The following is a 6897-nucleotide window of genomic DNA, read 5'->3' as shown; positions in this document are numbered from 1 at the left end:
GCATGAAAATAGAAACAACATTTGATTTATTCGTAATCGGAAAGAGCCACGTATAACGTGAAAAATCATCCACAAAAATAACAAAAAAACGATGTCCCTGAGTGTACAAGTTCAAGAGGGAATTGTTTCCTATTTGTAGAGGATACAAATGGTAATTTGTGACTTTTACATTGAATACAAGTATTGCAAGGAAAATAAGAGGAATGCTGAATGTGAAGTGTAGGATTTGAGTGAGCTATGCTGTTCAATATGCGGATGTGAGGATGTCCGAGACGGTCATGCCAGCTGACAACCGAATTCTTGGAAGCTTGAAATGCTGATGAGCTTGACGGGATCTTGTTTGCTGGGCTGACTTTGTACAACCCTGCATTACATGGACCGCGAAGAAGCTCCTGATTTGTCGTCAGATCCTTAAAAACAAAACCCGTTGGATCAAAAGTAACCGAGATATTGTTATCTTTAACTAAATGAGATATAGAGATAAGATTATGCGAAATGTTAGGGACGTGAAGTAGATTTGTTAGATGAAGCTTAAGATTTGGGGTTGGAAGTATTCCCGTGCCCGAGTGAGCAATGGGAATGTTTCTTCCGTCCCCAATGAAGACGCCGTCGGTTCCTTGATATGCTGTCGATTGGTTGAGATTGTCAGCCGCATTGGTCATGTGGGAGGAGGCTCCAGAGTCCAAGTACCAATCGTAAGATGGAGTCTCGGAGTTAGCCATGAGAGCATTATTCTGTTTCGGATTGCTCGTTTGAGGAGTGTAGTTAGCGTTCATGTGATGCCAGCATACATCTACTGAGTGGCCTTTCTTGGTGCAGATCTGGCAGATTATCGGCTGCTGTTTCTATTGTCCGGATCGACCGTTCGAATTTTGAAATTGGTTGGAACGGCCTCTGGTGCGACGGCCTCTACCTTTGTTGGCATACAGGGCCGCTTGCTGGCTGATTTCGACTGAGTTGCGCGCAGCATCATCATTGATATGAATTTCTTCACTGATAAGCATGGCATACAGATTCTCAAGACGAATTTGAGTGGGTGAATTCCGAATGTATGTTTTGAACGATTGATACGTCGCCGGCAAACCGTTCAAGATGTACAAAACTATGTCTTTGGAGTCGATGGTAGATCCAGCAGACGCGATTTGATCGACGAGCTTCTTGATTTCGGTCAGATACTGGATCATAGACTGATTTTTCATGGATATGTGATGAAGCTCATTCTTGAGCTGAATTACTTTGGATCTACTGGTGGCTTGAATCTGGCTTTCAAGAACTTGCCAAATCTCATGTGTGGTGTCGAGATGAAGAATATACGGGAGCACCGTCGGCGAGATTGTCGAGCACAGAGCGGTTTGAAGGTTCTGATCAATGAACCGCCAGTTCTTGATCAGCGAAGCATCTGCGGGATCAGTAGAATCCAGAGGGAGAGTCGAAGGAGCAAGAAAGTGATCGAAATCATTTGCGCGAAGAAGCTTGGAGATCTGATGGCGCCACAGAGGATAGTTCTCCGAGGATAATTGATTCGGGACGAGCGTTTTGAGATTAGAGACGACGAATTTGAGCGACTGAGAAATTTGAGAGGTTTCAGCCGGCGGGAGTTGGGATTGGGCGGTTGCAGACGATGCGGTCGGAGAGTTGGCCATTGTCCCGATCAAGAAAGTAGAAGAAGACGGCCTGATACCATGTAGAAGACAGGGAACGGAGGAAAGAAAGAGACGGAAGGGAAACAGGAAATATTAAATCTATTATCTCATCATATTCTCAGATACATAGTTCATATATATAGATGATTTGTACATGAGGAGAGACCACGTGTCAGTCTCTGATTGGTACAGGATTGGTGTACTAATAGATACGAACATTGCCTTTATTGAATCATGAATTATACAGTCTCATCTTGATCTGTTTGTTGGGAGCTTAGACTACCTAGTAAGAGGTCTTGAGTTCGAAACTTTGATATGTAATGTGTGTGTGAATTTACATTTAAGGCTTAATTGGAATAGCTTTTTACCTTTTTTTTTTTTTTTTTTAGCTTTTTCCTTTTTTTTTTTTTTTTTTTTTTGACTATTTTCAAGAAATTTTTAAGCTAAAAAATTATTTTAAAAAACAACAAAAAAATTATCCCTAATGAAACTGATTTAGATCAAAAGCTCAAAAATTGATGAATTGAATAAGGAGAAATTATTCTGCGCGGAGTCCGGAAGGCTAGGAAGTTTCCATCCAGAGTGTTAGTGTACACAGCGTGTACAGTTCAATTATAATTTGTACACAGTTTATTTTTAGTTATATACGATGTACAATCACAATTATGATAAAAATTTTTCGTCCGAATTTCGCACAGAATAATTTTTCATGAATGAGACAGATGGATACAAATACCAGTGAACAGCCGCCTCCTGTTTCTAATATTTCTCAGTTAAAAAACATGATGGATTTAATTTGATTCCATATTGGCGTGCTGTTTGCTTTTAGAAAATTCTGCTTTATTAAAATCACGATACCAGACGGGATTTGTTGGTCGGCGTGCTCTAACAAATTAATTTTTATGAAACGTATTAGTAACTAATAATTCTCTATTATTTTTATGCGACGGCCATCACTTTGCACGTTACCCAATAATGGATGTTCTCGCATAGTATGTTTCTGTTGTTTCCTGTTTGGATATATGCGGTGAAGAATCAGTGTGTACATATGATATAATATGAATTTGGAGGAAGATATTATTAGATTGGCAGCCAATGCTTCATACTGTAAAGAGCTTTGTATGAGCAAAATTCAATAAAAGAAATAAAATCCAAATTATAAAAAATTTAATACAAATAATTCTTTTTATCATTGCTTCATTCTGGAGAGAACAACCTTTTAAGTTGCACAATTTTAGGCTTCATTTTGGAGATTAATTATTTTGTGCGGACACCGAACACCTTTCGAAGACCAATCAATGTGCCACATCATTCCTTCGCTAGATACTGCTGGCATGGCTGCGCTTGATTCGCCTGACCTCTACACAGAATAATTTATCCATTTTGGATGGCTTTCTTCCCAATTCTTTTAATAAATTTTAATATAAAAATTAAAAATTTTGTACTAAAAGTTTATTTTAACTAGTAAAATAATCATTCCAAATAAAATCTTAATTTGTCTGATTTTTTTTTATAATGTTATTTTATCAAAATTATTGTACGAAAATAGTTTCCAAATATGCGTCCAGTTGCTGACGCATGTAGCGAGTAGAAGTGTACAAAGCATTAGGGATGCAAGCGAACTAAACGTTCAACGAGCTACTCGTTGCTCGGTTTGATTAAGAGCTTTGATGATTTTAGCATATTGAGCTTTGTTGAGTCCACATGAATTCTATGCCTTTTGTTCCTGCAGCTGAAATAATAGTATAGAGGGGAATATTCAGCTTCTGAATGAAAGCTGTTCTGCTAATAGAGTGCGTAGAAAAATTATTACGTGCAGCGTTCAGATTCGTCCGGAGATCAATAAAAATGTGCCACGTCACCTCAAAAAATGTATCGCACTCGATACCGAGTGCGTAACTAAACGGGAGAACCGTCCAGTGTCCGCACAGAATAATAGCTCCTGAGGGCTAATAACCAGCTGTTAATATGCAGGTTATGTAAAAAAAAAAAAAAGGAAAAATCAGAAGAGATGCAGTACCAACTCGTCCGACTGATAAAGTGTCTTCGAACGTTGATCGCGAAATTTTAAATTTGATCCTCATTTACACCATAATAACTCTCATCCTGCTAACTTTAGAATTGAGAATTAATGAATATAGTCGTTCAAAACTATACATTTGGCCATTTAAATACCTTAAAGCCACCATGATAGTCAATCAAAACAGTAAGCAGTATCATGCATTGAATGCTATATACATTTGCAATCAACAGCTCATCAAACTTATTTAGGTTCAACTCAGTAACTGTGCTTTCTTTTCATAGAAGATAGACTGAGAAGCTCTTTTATTGCCATTGCTCTGAAAGAGTGATGAAAAGAACAAATGAATAACAGATTCAGAGAGCTACTTTTTTATTCTTCAGCAATATTAACTTGGCTTAGGTTTTGTTTGGGACGGTTTTCTTACTGCTTCTTAAAATAGCTTTTTAGTATAAAAATTAAAATTTTTTATACTTTAAAGTTGCTTTGAGAAGCAGTAAGAATGCCATCCCAAACGAAGTCTTAGTTACCTGCACGTGACCTTTATGCATTCTCTGTCCAGCAGACCAATCAAGGGTCCTCTATTTTGACCATCGACCATCTGTGACACAACAGGAAGCTGGTTCAACCCATGCAAATCCATGATCATTTCAGCATTACCGAGGGTCATGTTTGGTGATGCAGTCCATACACGGTACTTCTTCTCTTCAGTTTGGAAGATTTCAGATATCTGAATTTTGTCAACCTGTAAGAAAAATGATGCATTTAGTACAGCTAGGTTGGAAAAAAAAAGTACAGATATGATGACTGTTTTTAGGATGTCTGCCCATCTGGCTAGGCAATCAGTCAATGTTGATCCGGTTATTAGTAATTTTAACAGATTGATCTTCAGGGTGATTTAGGTTTTGTTTGGGACGGCTTTCTTATTGCTTCGCAAAGTAATTTTTTAGTATAAAAATTAAAAAAATTGTACTAAAAAGATACTTAAGAAGCAGTAAGAAAGTCGTCTCAAACGAAGCCTTATTGAGAAAGCATATAGAGGAAAGTTTTTAGACAATAACAGCTAATTGCAGACGATCATTTTTAATTGGAGAATAGGGAGGCTATGTTCTTATAGATATCCGACTTATAGTTGTTGGAACGGAATGCTTGCCATCAAATATGGGACTGATCATCTATTGAAAGAATTAATTACTGCAAGTGCTGGAATTATTATGAAAACCAACCAACAATGTCTATTCCATTCCGGGAATGGCTCCTTACAGAAAGAACTCAAATTAATTTATGGATCATAAAATTATTGATTAAGGAAATCTTTCATTCAAATGGACATCATTTTTTTAGTTTGTGTTTCATTGTATATATGAATTTTTTTTTGTTGTCTTCTCTATACAGCTTGTATAAGAACACACTTTGCTCTTAATTAGAATAAATTGAGATCAACAGAATTCTCTAATATTTTCTCACATGCTATTAGAGCCCTTGGATTTGTATTTTTGGGTATCTTCTGCAGCCTTCATTGCTACAAGCTTCTCTCTAACTCCAACATTCATCGCTGTTAGCTCTTCAATTCTTCGATTCTAGCTTCCACAACCATCATTGTTGTGTTTCTCCAGCAGTTGCAACCCCCTTATATTCTCCTATTCTTCAACTGTGATCTTTCTAGCTAGCAACCGTAACCCTCCTAAATTCACCTCTACTCTAACCGTGTTCTTCCTAGCCAGCATTCGCAATCTTGTGATCTCTACAACAGCTGCAATCATCCAAACAGCCGCATCTACCATGTTACTGAGCCCTCATGTCTAAGACGTAGAAGTCAACTCCACTCCAACCAGTTTCTAGGAGGTAATCTCTTGGAAATAATACCTCATTAACTATATGTGGATCTACAAAACATAAATGCCAAATGTAGATTCAATTGGAAAAACTACTTAAAGATCAGTTAAATTTTCTCTCCAAGGGATGGAAAACTGAATTAGCTGCTTGGGACCAATCCAAAGAAATGAGACTGAGGATTTGATGCTTACGATAAGAATGCATCATAATATCATAACTATATAAATCATTGACTCTAGAAATTATTGACACATGTATGTTTTTATTAATATAATTGCAATATAAAAGTGTATATTAATATAATTGTAATATGAAATAGTGATCAAGAAAAAGAGTCATTGAAACAATGTTTGATTAGAGAGATTCAGATAAAGCAAGTTGAAGTATTTCCTATAAATTCTACTATTTCACAACAACAATATGCCATTGATGAACTAAAGGAAACATAAAAGCTAACTTGTAAACCTGCACCTACATGAATTGGTCCGAATCATAAATTGAGAGAAAAAAAGAAGGCCTACTGTGAACAGAGATATATGTACACGAGGTTAGTGGAAAAAACTTATTTATCATACATAGATAAGACAAAATATAGCTTATGTTATGAATGTGGTAAGTCAAATTATGCACGATCCAAGAGAGGGACACCTAAAGTTATATATCGAATTCTTCACTCCTTAAAAGCTAAAATATTAGAAGGGCAATTTTGTTTAAAAGAAATATAAAGTTAAAACTTGAAGCTATACAAAAGCAGATTGTTAGACCGGTTCATTATTGGACCGGTCCAGCCGGTCCGACTAGACAAATTTACGAACAGTTTCGCCTCTTGTACGCACTGTTCGCACCGACCACGCCCAAGCGGAGCATTTAGGAAGGATTTTTTAGGGATTTAGGAGGAAAATTTGAATGTAGGGACTATTTAGAGATTTCCTTTTGATTTGCATGCATTAAATACTTTGTTTCCCTAGGGCTAGGGCATCTTGAATTTGACTGAAATTTGAGATCTCTTAGATTTAGGTTTTCTTTTTGGCTCTAGCAGCATCTAGAGATTTGGGAGAGATCGATCCTCCTCTCGAATAGAGGATCAATTGTATCTTGCTATTTTCCGTTTCCTTTTCATCATATAATACAATCTACTGTTTTCCTATTTTTGTGTGAATTTTGGTGGAGAGTTATAGTTGTTTTCCAAAGATTGATAGGAAATACTTGAGATCTACAAGTGTTTCTTATCACAGACAATGCAAGTTCACTTGCAAACATGAGATCCACCTATTGATACTACATTTTTCTTGGAGAAGCAAAAAATAAAATATAATAGCAAGACATAGTGCAGAAGCATAGTTCAAAGCAATGACAATTTGAATTATTGTGGCTCAAAATTCTCTTTAAGAATCTAAA

General features: G+C 36.7%; 1 long non-coding RNA gene across 2 annotated transcripts; it reads right to left on the bottom strand.

The window, feature by feature from the left end:
* Nucleotides 1-3320: 3320 nt before the first annotated feature.
* On the bottom strand, nucleotides 3321-5616 carry LOC110099600. 2 transcript variants are annotated; one of them, XR_002303470.2, is made up of 3 exons: nucleotides 4194-5616; nucleotides 3664-3982; nucleotides 3321-3585 (listed from the first exon to the last, which is right to left on the bottom strand). It is a non-coding gene; the product is annotated as an uncharacterized LOC110099600 (long non-coding RNA). The 2 variants fall into 2 exon arrangements; XR_003703207.1 differs by having other exon boundaries at nucleotides 3578-3592.
* Nucleotides 5617-6897: the final 1281 nt, after the last annotated feature.

Source organism: Dendrobium catenatum, unplaced genomic scaffold, assembly GCF_001605985.2.
Source record: "Dendrobium catenatum unplaced genomic scaffold, ASM160598v2 fragScaff_scaffold_1645, whole genome shotgun sequence".
In the NCBI taxonomy this organism is placed as follows: Eukaryota; Viridiplantae; Streptophyta; class Magnoliopsida; order Asparagales; family Orchidaceae; genus Dendrobium; species Dendrobium catenatum.
This window is presented reverse-complemented; position numbering and strand designations above follow the sequence as displayed.